This window comes from Quercus suber, unplaced genomic scaffold, assembly GCF_002906115.3.
Source record: "Quercus suber isolate HL8 unplaced genomic scaffold, Cork oak 2.0 scaffold_801, whole genome shotgun sequence".
NCBI lineage: Eukaryota > Viridiplantae > Streptophyta > Magnoliopsida > Fagales > Fagaceae > Quercus > Quercus suber.
Genome location: NW_027070236.1, coordinates 250,051 through 264,766, shown reverse-complemented (window position 1 = coordinate 264,766; position 14,716 = coordinate 250,051). Strand labels below are relative to the sequence as shown.

The window sequence follows — 14,716 nt, the reverse complement described above, 5'->3', positions numbered from 1 at the left end:
AAAAAAAAAAAAAAAAAAAAACTATAACAATTGACCACAAAAAATTTATTAAAAAAAAAAACTACAAAAACAAAATATATTTTCATGACCTATATATATATAGCTAGAAAGGAAAAGATAGAGCAATTAGAGAACATTTTGGATAAAGAAATACAAAAGAAAAGTATTGGTCGAAATTTCTATTCAATTTCATGGCCGATTTGTTCCCCCATTGTCCTTAACACATTTAGATAAAGGCGCAGATGATTCTAGGAAACCTCAACCTCTAAATGGCTCGGTTCTAGGAAACCTCAAAAGGAAAGTTATCAGTGACTACTAGCCTTTAGAAGCTCTTCTATTTTTTGGATAGAAGTTAATTTAGATAATTTATTATAATTTGATATTATTATATTTTCCAATTACAAAAAAAAAACCTGAGCACATGCTCAGAGGCTCTTCTATTTTTTGGGCAAAAGTAATTTAGATCATTTATTATAATTTGAGATTATTATATTTTCCAATTACAAAAAAAAAAAATCCTAGGAGTGTGATGAAAAATTATTTCATCACACATAATACTCACCAATATTTATTTATGACAGTGATCAAATTGAATTTAATCATAAAATGTAGTGTTTTAATTCTAAAATTTGGTAATGTAGTACACATCCATAATAAAAAGTTAAAAAAGAAAAGGTACAGGTTTAAAAATAAAAGTTAAAAAAAGTTTAAATTTCAAATATATCTCTTTTATGGTAAATTGATCAATTTTAATCCTAAAATGTAGTGTTTTAATCCTAATAATTAGCCACTTACTGCACATTCATAACAAAAGTTAAAAAGAGTTTAAATTTCAAAGATATCAACTACCCTTAAAACTGAGAAAAGGTACGTAACATTTTTTATAGAGTAGTAAATTAATAATTACTATAAAAAAATGTAAATTGAATTTCACATAGAATTATACAAATGATAAATATAATTTATGTTACAAAAGAAATTTTTTACAACAATTTCTTAGATAACAATCACTTCATGTGAGGTTTAAATTGAAGAGCAAGACTTAAGTACAATACTTAGATACTGTTCCTTAGGTTCTCCTTTTAAGATTCTGCCATATGGATTTTTTCTCATGGGATGAAAGTGTATTTTTTAATTAAAAAGCCACATGGCTGAATCTTAAGAGCGGAACCTAATGAATAGAACTTAAGTTACTATACCTAAATTTTATCCTAAATTGAATAACCACTAACTTGATACATCAAATATATAATAATACCCTCTAAAAAAAGTAGAATAAATTACATTTAAAAAAAGTAGCGTAAAAAAAGTATCTTCCTTTCTACACCTACCCTAAACCCCATACAACCTCATAGCAAGCCTTCAAAATAGAACCCCAAAAATCCCTCCATTTTACATCTTCACAAACACAAAACAAAAATCCATCCTCTCCTTTACCAACCCGAAAATCCCGGCCACCATACAATTAAATAGATATAGATAAGCACTATGCTTATCTGATCCAATTCCAACACTAACACACTCAAAAGACTTCCTAATGATAGGAATAATCATAAGTTAACCTCTTATTCAAAAGGGTAACAACTGAAAAGAAAAGATAAAGTGACCCACATCTAATATGAACTTTACAGGCCATAGAGTTTGTATGGCCTTGAGCAGAAGAAGCAGAATATCAGTAAGGAGATTTTAAATAAAATAAAATTTAAAAAAAAAAAAAACACCAAAAACAACACCCATTTTTACATATTTATCCTCAATGGCTTAAAACTTGTAAGTGAATAGGATGAGAGTACTTTAGGCATCCAAAATGAGAAATTCAAACAGAGAAAGCCCTTTAAATAATAATATAGATAGATATCAATTTTTTTTTTTTTTGAGAAATTTTTCAATTTTCACATTCACCGATCGAGCATAAAACCTTAAGTATAAATTCAAATACAAATAGACTATTATCCTAATTTCATTACAAAAAAAAAAATGTGTCCAATAAGGATCTATCATCATCATCAAATAGAAAGCACAATCTTTTTCCAGGGTCCAAACCAAAAAAAAAAAAAAAAAACACCCCGAAAAAAATTATAGTATTCAATTGATTTACTTTGATTAGCACGTACGTGAACCCATATAATTTTTAAGTTAATTTATTTATTTGTCTTGTTTATGGAGTGATGTAGAAGGTTAATTCTTAGAGTGGCCAATATTTCATAGTGAATGGGAGAGATTTGTTGCAATATTCACACATGAGTAATATGACTAGTTTTTTGTGTGTGTGTGTGTGTGTGTGTGTGTGTGTGTGAATGAGTAATATGACTAGTTGAATGAAAAAATCTCACTCTAAAATAATTATATATATATATATATATAATCGAAACCTCTGAAACTCTCACAATTTTCCACATCAGCACAATTTAGTTAAAAAAAAAAAAAAAAATTCTTCTATCAGACCCACGGCAGCCCCTTTTGTCATCTGCTTCTTTCTTCTATCTTTTAGTCACGCTTCACTCTGCTCCTCTCTCAAACCCTAAAACGCCAGCCTTATTTGTCTCCACNCCAAAAAAAAAAAAAAAAAAACACCCCCGAAAAAAATTATAGTATTCAATTGATTTACTTTGATTAGCACGTACGTGAACCCATATAATTTTTAAGTTAATTTATTTATTTTGTCTTGTTTATGGAGTGATGTAGAAGGTTAATTCTTAGAGTGGCCAATATTTCATAGTGAATGGGAGAGATTTGTTGCAATATTCACACATGAGTAATATGACTAGTTTTTTGTGTGTGTGTGTGTGTGTGTGTGTGTGTGTGTGAATGAGTAATATGACTAGTTGAATGAAAAAATCTCACTCTAAAATAATCTATATATATATATATATATAATCGAAACCTCTGAAACTCTCACAATTTTCCACATCAGCACAATTTAGTTAAAAAAAAAAAAAAAAATTCTTCTATCAGACCCACGGCAGCCCCTTTTGTCATCTGCTTCTTTCTTCTATCTTTTAGTCACGCTTCACTCTGCTCCTCTCTCAAACCCTAAAACGCCAGCCTTATTTGTCTCCACTCCAGTCATGTATCTTCTCCATTATTTGGGTATTGGTCACGTTTCCCTGCCTCCGGTATTCCCCTCGCTCCCAATTGCTTCTTTGCCTTCTAGCTTTCAATTATTTTGAAAAAACACACAAGTTGAAACTTGGTGTACTATAAACGTATCTAATGCGTTAAATTTGTTACAAACATTTAAATTTATCATTAGTTTTATATTTATATAGTTTTTGCGATCTTTCATTGAGTTTACTTGAGTTGCTAATCTTTGTTTGCGTTTGAATAAGTCTTGAGTTTAACTGATCTAATATGTTTTTTATCTTTGAAATTTCAGAATATATCAGGAAACCATAAGAGAATCTGACAAAAGTGGGAGTCCACGTAAGAAAGACGAAGACAAGGCACAGGGTTTCTTCGGAAGTGAATGATAAGGTATCAAGGTTGGGTGTGCATGTGATGGGTTCTGAAATATTTGGCTTTTAGAGCTCTGATTGTTTGTGCTTGTGCATGAATTCTTCTTATATGGTTTAATCATCATCTATCCACTTTTTTCTCTCTTCGAATTCCCGTGTGGCTGTCTCTGTGTTGATCTACACAATCAAAAACTTTGGCAGCTAGGGACAAACAATATTTTGTAAATGGTCCACAGGCCCCTCTTGGATGCTAACTATGGTGTATGTTCCTCTTAGTAGCTGTTGTATCTTAATTATATTGGTTGAAACTTGGTTATATGATGTTTTTAGAATGACTTGACTATTTAAATTTTATATGACTTTAAAATGTTTGCTTCTCAGTTGAATGCAGTTCAGCTGTTTGATAAAATTCCTCTTTCAAAATATGCACAATACACATCTAACATGAGTGTGTATATTGTGTTTGTTTCTATGCTTTTAAACATGCATCATTGTTTGTAGTGTGAAACCCAATTGAAATTTTCACCATTTCATCTTTTTTGTATATAATAAACACACAAGATAGTCTAAAGAATTACATAAAAATTATTACTTTTTTGTTTGATAAGTTGTGATGTTTTATTAATGGAAACGATTAATATATGCTCAAGATAATTAGCATGAGTACATCGTAACATTAAAAAATTTTGCTTAAAAAGATTACTTCTTTCAGCTTTATTCTGCAATGTTTTATATTCTACAATGTTCTGCTGATCAAATTGGTTGCAACCTAATAATCCTATGTAGGTGACATTATCTGCCCATTTAGTAAGCCATTCTTTTTCACATCTGTGCTAAAACTTCTATTTTACAGAGTGCTTTGATGTGCTTATCTAAGCAACATTTTGTGCTAACCTTATATGAATTTTCTAATATGTGTTGGTGTCGTTGGATTTGATTATGATGGTGCCAGAGAACCAACTCCATATTCGTCCATGAGGGTCGTCCTTCTCCACAGTAGCGAGCTTCATGGAATTCTCATCCTAAGTAAGCTCGTCCTGGGCAAACTCATCTTGGGCAAGCTCGTCCTAAAAGTAAAAGGTCAGAATTCACTACTACGAACCGTTGCCAATGATGGTTAGAGAAAATAAGGCCAAGCAATACAACATGCATGACAGTTATGGGAGTTACTTCCAAGTTTTCCAGACTCCGCAACAATGGGAGAAGTTACAAAAATGTAATAACAATTTCATGCACGCTATATAAGCATTCATCTACGAGAAGGTAGGGGATTCGGACATTTCCATTATACTTGGAATTACAAATCCACTGACTTTACCATCAGAGGACTTTTGGCCAGCCTCCACTAGTCTCCTCTGATTTTGTATTTGTTCTTTCAAGACTCAGCCTTAAGATTATCAACGCCCGAGATTTTTAGCCTACTGATTTTCGAGGATCCATCAGATTATATTGGTTGAAACTTGGCTATATGATGTTTCCAAAATGACTTTACTTATGTTAATTATCCTTAATTTATTGTTAAGTTGGTGCTAAATGTTATTCAAAATCATATTTTAAGAGCTACTTTTTGGTTTTTTTTTTTTTTGGATTATTCCAATCTTCTATTAAATTTGATTGAAATAGTAAGCTTATAATTTAATCTCCATTATGGTTTCAAATTTAATTTTTCCTGCTACCAGTTTGATAGTTATCATCATTGAAAGTGTCAAAGCTTATAATTTTAGTACAAATTTTGTAGTTTGTTATTGTGATTATCATGTTTAGCTTCTGCAGAAATATAATAATGATGACTATGAAAGGCTTATTTCGTTTATTATTTTAATTTATGAAGGGATCTAAGAATATATTCCACTCTCAAAATGGTTTTTTACCCCAATTGTTTTAGGGGCTCTATATACTTGAGAAACTCTTTAAAGTTTAAAGTTTCTGAGTATGCTCTTAGCTTTCGATATTAATTTTTGGTGTTTATGTCAAATTTATGTTTCATCCTCTCTCTCTCTCTCTCTCTCTCTCTCTCTCATTGCATTATTATTATTATTATTATTTTTAATAATGACTTCTGTGTGATCAATCAAAAAAAGTGGGACTGTAATTTATATATAAAATTATAGGTTATTTTTGGTAGTGTAATTGGGATTCAGCCATCTTTATATAGCTGTTGGGTATGCATGCACACCTACTCTTCTAAGTTTATGAAAATGTTTCTGAAGGAAAAATGTCAACAAAAACTTATTTCTTTCAGTTGGTTAATTACTTACTTTCAACAAAAATAATTGTCAATAACTTGCTTTATATTATCTCATGTATCACACGGGTTAACGATTAGTTATTATAATAATAATAATAATAACATAATTGAGCCAAAACTCATAATAAACTTCAAATTTTAAGTTAATTGATATCTTATATCTTACAAGGCTTCTATTGGAATCATCAAATCCCTAGAAGAATGAGGACCCACAAGTCCAAAATGATCTCTCTCTGTATATCGACAAATTTGATGAAGCTCTCCATGTCTTTACTTATGGTAATGTTGGTTACTAGAGCAAGACACATGAATCCACGGCCTAGAATTGATTTCTACAAAAAGTGAAAATGGACAGAAATGAAGAGTGCTTTACTTTTATTTCTTTCTCACGTAATTTACCCGTGGCTATAGTACTCGTAATTGTAGACTACGACATTGATAGTTCTGCGTAATTACTTGAAGGAAATCAAGTGACCTAACTCTTAATTATGGAGTAGATCGGATTTATTGTGAGCGTACTAACATCTCCTACGTGAATATAGAGGATATGGGATCACCATGCAGTTCCTGTACGTACTCCTCTCAAATCTATTCATACGGGTAAATAATTTGTCCTTTTCATAGTTGGAGCGGGGACATAATGGGCGTACTTGGAATCTACACAAGCGATCATCCCACACAACAAGACTATAAAGCCCACATAGAGATAATCTTGAAAAAAGGCTTAACAAAATAATATTGTCATTGACGCTAGATTAAAGAAGAATGGTATTGCATAAGGTTCTCATGGATTTGTGATTTCTATGAATGACATATATGAAATGGAATAAACTCAGCCATAGACACGAGGAGAGCTAGTAGAACTTGTTTGTAGCCTAAAAGAGAGATGTTTCAAAAACCCACAAAGAGGCAATGACAAATGTGAATGAGAGATTTATTGTAATATTCACACGTGAGTGATGTGGCTACTTAAGTGATAAAATCTCACATTAAATAAAAATAAGAAGAGCGAGAAAATAGCATATAATTGAACTAAAAACCCATAAACTTTAAGTTTTTAGGTTTATTGATATCTTATATCTTACCGGGCTTCTACTGGAATCTTCAAACCACTCAACTCACAAGTCCACAACGATCTCTGTATATCAACAAATTTGAAGAAGCTTCAAAGGACTTTGCAGCTCTGAACAGTGATGACTACCAACATACTGTGTTAGTCTCAAGAATAGAAAGTACAATTCATGAATAGTATGTTCATGAATAGTAGTACAAATCATAATTAAGTTAGTGCCACTTCTAAGTGTCCACATGAATAGTACCTTGCTTAATGCACAAAATAACATTCCTCATTAATTTGTTGGAATTCCACGTTGTCTACTGTGGTGATATGTTGTAATTCTCTATTTCATTGAATAAATTCTAATTACTTGAAACATTAAAAAAAATGGGACAAAGCATATTAACTTTTATGCAAGTTCTTTTCTTAAAAATAAAATAAAATTTTTGGTTAACTCTACTCTTCCTTTCACCTCCATCCAAACCCGCATTAGCATTAGTAAAATTATCAATTTCCATTTCTATGTATTATAAACCTATCTTTTTTCAAGCTAGTATATTCTCAATCCGTTTGAGTTCAACTAATTTGGCCAGTTTTTATCTTGGGACTGTTTGGGTATAGTTTCTTTATTTCTTTTTTAATTGCAAAAATATTGTGAATTCTTTTAATTATGTTGGCTCAAAAGAATATTCTGTAAAGAACCCATGGCGCATGTTTTTTTTTTAGACCAACAGCCCTTTGAATTCTAGTCACTATTGTAAAGGCTGCATTAATTTGGGCTAAGATTGGGCCTCAAAGGGAAGGTAGCTGATTTTGCAAACTGGGCCTAAGGAACTTTTGTCCAAAAGAAGAGAAATGAGAGATTCAAACTTGGATGGCAATAGGGTGGGAATGAGTTTGATAGGCTTTTGAATTCTGACCCTTATTGCGAGTGCGGGGCGAGTTGAAGTTTGCTATTTGTAATCAGATAGTTTCTTCAATGAGTAGATAAAAAGAGAGAGGAAAAGGATGGGTCAACAATGATGGTGCTAAAAGAAAATATAATATCAAATAAATAAAAGAAAATATAGTATCAAAAGAAAATATAGTATCAAACAAATATAGTATAAAAAAAAATTATAAATAAAATAAAATAAAATTACATATATAAATAATTTATATTTTGTTGGTGGATCTATGAAATTTCCAATAATTGAAATACCTAGGAGTGGGATGAAATGAGTTTGTGAGTGTGTTATCTCTTTATTTTTATTATATCTCATTATACTCATAAGTGTTTTCGGTGACTGGAAAATGCATAATTGAGAAAAAAAAAAATTCATTAAGCGTGCACTTAGCATATGACTAATATATGCTTAGCAAGCAAGGCTTGTCATGAACAATTAAACAAGCACATAATTGTTGAATACACAGCAAAGTTACAGTGATAACTGACAAAGAAAAGTCCAACTTTGACTTATTGACGCATAATATACCGAACTAAATATCAAACTTGGATAAGAGTTACAACATTTCTTTACGAACTTGTAGATTTTGAGGCATTAACCTCTAAAAATGGAACATAGCATAACTAAATATCCAAATATACTAAACCAAACCATCAACACAACATTTAAATGTCAAATCTCTCAACAATTCATTAAACTAAACTATGAGAAAATAAAGACTCCAAATATATTCTCAAATAGTCTCACAACTACTAAGTTTACAACCATAAAAAGCACAACAAAGCAAATTTTATAACATAGTTCTCTACTACATCTAATCTCTACAACAAAGCAAACTACTATGAATATTGCCAATGGATTAAGCACAGAAACGAAAACTTAAAATTTAAAGTAATAGGTTGGCCCATTGGGGTTGGAATTGGTGTTGTTTTGTTTTGTTTGTTTGTTTGTTTGTTTTGTTTTTTTTTTTTTTTTTTTTTTAACCTTTGGTTATTTCTGCGTGCATGTGTGGCCTTGGTATCTCTTTGCCTCAAGGCAACATGCCAAACCTACCATGGTTAGGTCCACAGTCCATGACACAAAAAGAGATCATTAGGCCTTAATTTAGCTCAAGGCTTTCAGGCATAACAAAATTAAGGGAAAGTCACCTTGTGATTGTTATAGCTTATAAAAACTAAAAAAGAGCTCTATTTCAAGAGCTTTATTCTTAGAATTCGTAATAGGTGACTTTGAATTGCGGTTCATGTACAAAATACTGTAGAAGACTTGGAATAACTTGAAAGAGTGACTTTGAATGCAAGGCTGTGAGATTTGTTCGTTAACGGTGGCAAGCGTGAACCTGAGCTTTATTTAGTCCAATGTGCACAAGCACTAGCATACCTCTCTTTTAGGCCCAATCCTAGCTCAAATTGGCTTAACAATATCACAAAATCCAGCAACTACCTGTTACAATCTTACATAAATCTTCACCCACCCTTAGAATATTCTTTTGAGCCCACCTTACAAAAAAGACATAATCTTTTGCACCAAAAAAAAAAAAAAAAAAAAACCCACAATCCGTGATAACTGATAATAATTGGCCAATTTAGATGGACACAAATGGTTTCGTCATACACATAATCAGTGATAAAAACGACATCTAATATAATATCTAGGGGTAAATACACTAAACCCATCTGTGGTTTGGCCCGTAATCACTTTGTTTAGAGGTATGTTTCGTTTGTTTTCCGTAACCCACCTCTATTAAAGTTAGGGATAAATAGGTATTTTTGCTCAAATTTTATATCTCTCTCCTCCCAAAATAAAAAATAGCACAAAATTGTAAGAGAAACAAGATCAAAAAGTGGTATTAGTCTCTCTCTCAATTTACATAAATCTTGAACATAAAGAACATACCCAAAAAAATAAAACCTAGATCAACCTACCCAAATAACCGAACAATACAATATTGCCCTTCAATCAACCGAACAATACACTATGACCTGTCTCAATCAAATATATTATATATACACGATTTTTCTCATCTCAAATACACAGTTACTTTCCAATGGGGTTTGAAGCTCGTTGTCATTGCCCCACACGTTACTTTCTAAAGCTAAAGATGATCATGATCTGGGTTGAGGAGGTGCAAGGAATTCATAAAGTTCTCTTAAGGAATTCATAAAGAAGCCCGATATGGTTGGATCCAGCCCATCAAATCCCACCTCTTCTTTTTTATTCGTGTAAAAATTGAGAAAATAACGTTTTTCTGCAGTGTTTGATCTTTGAATATCCTGTTCCCTTCTACTGAAACAAGACCATGAAGTGTTTGTGAAAATGCCAAAGAGAACCCCGATTGTCAACACTCCATAAGGCCACTTACTCGAAACAAGCTAACCTGGTGCTAAAAATATCTTTTATTTCTGCAAGAAGAAGATGGAGGTTGTTCTTTGTGGGGACATGTCTGTGAAGGGAGAGGTGAAAACAGAGGGGGTCTTTATTAAATTCACCATTCTTATGCCGAACCTTCCCTACTCCACAAGCCTCTGTCACAAATTGACGTGGGTCAGGCCAGGAGAGCTTAGAGAAGCGCTTAATGGCAACAAGGCCATCGTTTCGAAGCTTCCCTTTGTAAACCACATTGAGAGCTCTCTCTCCACTCTCAAAGACTATCAATTCACTACTGAACCCATTTGTTGCTGCTCTCAGAGACTATCAATTCACTACTGAACCCAAATATAGGAGTTTTGAATATAGGGAGAGGTGAAATTTGGAGTTTTGAATATGGGGTCCAAATATTAATTTTCACAAAACCCTCTTGATTTTGTTTCTCTTGTATTTTTGTGCTATTTTTTGTTTTGAGAGGAGAGAGAAATAAAATTTGAGCAAAAATACCTATTTACTCATGATTTTAACAGAAGTGGGTTACAGAAAACAAACGAAACATACCTCAGTTGGGTAAAGTGACACTTTTTAAACCACAGATAGACAAAGTAATTTCGGGTCAAATCACAAATAGATTTTCATAATATTTAATCTAATCTAATCTAATACTCTGTATATAATAGCAGAAACTTTAAAGAGATGCTACCAGAAAAATGGCCACTTAAAATGATTCCACGTTTAAATTAAAAAGTGATAAATTACACCGTTTGGGTTACACTAAAACATTGTTTAATACCGCTCAATATAAAAAGAAATCTACACGGCCAAAATACAATGAAACAAAGGGCTTGCGATACGAAGAAAGAGAGAACAGAGTTTGTAACCGTAAGTCAGAGTGCTTCCTGCCTCCGCCGTTTCCTCGCCATACTCCGACCACCGGAACTACAAACACATAGTCTCTTCCGTTTCAATTCTCCTTCTCTTTCGAAAAATTCAGCCGTTCTCTCCGTCTTTCTTAAAAGCAAAAACCCTAGCCATTGAGTTCTCTTTCCATCAGCCCAGCCTCCAGCCATATACCTCCGGGAAAAACCGCACTTAAAACATCAAGCGTTTGGAAGTAAAGCCTCAATCCCAATCAACCCGATTAAAAGGAAAAATAAAAAAATAAAAACTTCCATTGCCCATGTATCCGTGGTTTGCAATCAGAGAACGTCCTTCAATTTCTCTACCGGTTAGTTTTCTCTTTACTTTTCAGTTTGTGCATTAATTATGATCAGGTTCTTATAATTTGGCTGGATTCTTTTTTATTTAAATTTTTGGGTTATATTTCGGATTAAGGTATTTGACTTAGATTTGGTTTTGTTTTGGGTATTTGGATAAATTGATGTGTGGGTATCTATTTATGGTGTCCAGTTAAAAATAGAGCAATAGATTATTCTAGAAAAAAAATATATAAGCCATACGAACAGGGCAATTGAGCTTCTTCCTTATCTAGGTATTTTAGAAGCATTAACGTGGATCTCTTTGAGGGATGTTCTTTTGTTTAATTAGTATAAATAGATGGGTTAGATTTGGGTTTGAGGGATTTTGGTTAGAAGTTGTTTTGTTTAGGGTATCTGAACACAAAGTGTTTGTTAAAATGCCTAGGTGTTTTGCTCTTCTTTTTCTTCTTTTTTTAGAATTTGTTTTTGATAACATACCTCCTATTTCATTTTTCCAGCCCCTAATAGAAATGAATAATAGGATGAAATTACCCTTTAACTTTTGTGATTTTACTTTACTATTATATAAATCTCCACGTGGAACAAAGTCTACCTGAGGAAGAAGCTAAGTTGGTTCTAAGTAGTAATGGAAGTAGTAAAGTAGAATGCATGGATCTTTTTAACATTCTCTGATTTATTATTATTTTGTTGCTTATTGTGTCGATGTTAAGGACTTAATGTCAAATTTATTTTGTATAGGTACTATCATTTTAGTCGTGGGCACAATTTGATGTGTTTTGATGCCTGTGTTTGTGTTTCACAAGTAGAGGGATATCACTCCACTGGATGTGAATGGCGACGTTGGGGTCTTAGACAAAGATGGTGAGGTACATGTCTTTGATATCAAGGTTTCTGATTTCTTTTTATATCAAGTAGTGATAGTTAGTTTCTTTGAAAGCACTTGAACTTAGTTTTGTTTGTAGAAAAAACTAAGCAAAAAAGGATTGCTAACTTATTGGTTTCAGTTTTGTTCTATATATATATATATTTTTTGTTGCTTTAAAATTTTTTTCCTTTTCAGTTATTGTGCAAAGTTTTAGTCCTTTTTTCCATAAGGATTATGTCAGTGATATGCCTTTTTTTTTCTTTTTTCTTTTTTCTTTTTTCATACAGATGAATCACATATGGTGGAGTTTTATGCTTTAAAACATTGAAACAGTGAAAGCTAATCGCAAGCAACATATGCAATTAGCACTTTCCTAAGTCCAACAATTTCTTCTTTTCTATTTTGTTTAGTTACATTTAGTGCTGCCACTGTTTAACTAAAAGTGAGTTGGTACTTCCTTTTTTTTTTTTTTTATTATTGAAATTATTAGCAATTTGTGGAGTCGAACATAAATGTTACATTAATGGAAAATTGTTTTGATGTATCATATAACTTCAATTTGTTTCACTCAAGGACAATTAGTGGCGCCCCTATTTAACTTCAACTAAGTTTTGTTTTATTGAAGTCATCTATAATTTGTGGAGTCGAGGATAAATGTTATGTTAATTGAAATTTTTTATTGAAGTAGCATGCAACTAATTAGCAAATGCCATTAGTATTTAAGCAATTCTAATTGAAAATTTAAATGCAATTCTTTTTAGTAGATAAAAGGATGTTACTTCATGTTATTACTTTGACATATGTTTCACATTCATGTTCACTGTGGTTAACATGTTTATATACACTGTAGCATTTATCCGTGTATGTATAAATTAATGAATTTTATGGGGGATGGATGAGCAATTATGATTTATGCACCTCTGCTTATGGCTACAAAATTATTATTCCTATTGAATTCTATGAGACCAGTAAAATAAATTATTTTATAGAGAATCCTTATAGGCTTTAAACGCTTATATTTGGGTTGAGTTATATAATATCTTATATGGATGCAAATAGAGTCTTAATTTGATCATATTGTACATCATTCTTCAATATTAAAGAGAGAAAAAAAGAAGAAGAAGCTCTTTATAGTTTCTTCTAAGTGGTTTCTATCCGGTATTGTATAAATTTGTTTTAGAAGTTGATGGATACAATCTTAATTTTTGTCAAGTTTCTTAGAAGTGCATCACGCTTTTTAGATGAATTTTTCCCACTTGGAATTTGTTGAATATAATATGGGAAACATATCATTTGGGTTCTACAACTATTTTGCTCCTGAAGAAATTTTCTTGAGGTTAGGTTGTAATTTTTATAATTGTAATTGTCTTATCAAAGTTGGTGCCAAATTTGATGTCTAAACTTCTTGAATATTTGCAGTTTTAATTTAGCCTCATTTTATTTTTCTCTTTGATAAATTAGCTTCATTTGATCTAAACTATAGCTTTGTTTGATCTATTTCTTCTCAGACGAAGAAGTTTTAAGATAGATAATGAAGCAGACAACAACCAAGTTGCCTTCTCCACCAAATATCTTCCAAGGATATTTTCATCATTCTCTTTTTAACTTTCTTCTTTTGGCTAATATTTTGTATCCATCACAGGGGATGTTACCAACCACTTTAGTTGCTTATAATATACTTGAAAGAAATATATTTGTAAGAAGCATATTGTTTTGGAAATTATAGTTGTAATTATACTTTCTAAACCTATTTATTTTTATCTATTTCTAATTAATTATTGTTATTAAAATTCTATCAAATATCTCCTCATTATCAATAATTTAAGTTGCTTCATTCCTTGAACCAGTTTTTTTTTTCCAAAAATTCAGCTTATTAGTTATTGATGCAGTTCATAAATATACTATAATTCAATCATTTATAAATTTGATTGTGATAGTTATCTATGTATTTAATTTGAAATTCATACTAGGTATTATTTATCACATGTTGCTCCTCTTTATAATTTGGTTCCCTATTTTCTTTTTATTTCATTGTTTACAAGTTCTTTGAGGGCTTCTTTTTTTATTTATTTTCCCTGGGGTTGTGATGTAAAGGTCAAAGAGTTCACAAATCACAGTGATTGAGGCATGTAATTGCGTTACAACGAATATCATAATTTAATGGTAAGTTTGATTTTTTAATATATATATATATATATTTAAACATTTAAAAAATATATATTCGAATATGTAATAGAATGCAAACTTGGCAAAGAAACAGGAAATTAGGAACAATTGGCAGTTTGTTCTTTGAAACTTATTTCTCTGCATCTTGCCATCCTATATCTATGGTAAGCTCTTTTGTAGCAGGCATTATTCTTTTGATTGACAATTTCTACTTGAGCATAATTGGTTTTAATGCTCATTTGAGAAATTTGTAATTTGCAAATTCTATTAAATAGCTTACTTGCTACAAGTATTTTGATCTCTTTTAATGTTTATGTTTTGTGTCATACTATTTTCAATCTTAATGCAATTTTCAATCTTAGGTTGTTTAAGTTAGACTAATAGAACCACA

The 14,716-nt window shown here is 31.4% G+C and overlaps 1 long non-coding RNA gene across 1 annotated transcript; it reads left to right on the top strand.

Annotated features, from left to right (window-relative positions):
• The first annotated feature begins 10,858 nt into the window (after nucleotides 1-10,858).
• Nucleotides 10,859-13,959, top strand: LOC111999216 (uncharacterized). Its single transcript, XR_002881569.2, has 4 exons — nucleotides 10,859-11,302; nucleotides 12,033-12,160; nucleotides 12,447-12,601; nucleotides 13,668-13,959. It is a non-coding gene; the product is annotated as an uncharacterized LOC111999216 (long non-coding RNA).
• Nucleotides 13,960-14,716: the final 757 nt, after the last annotated feature.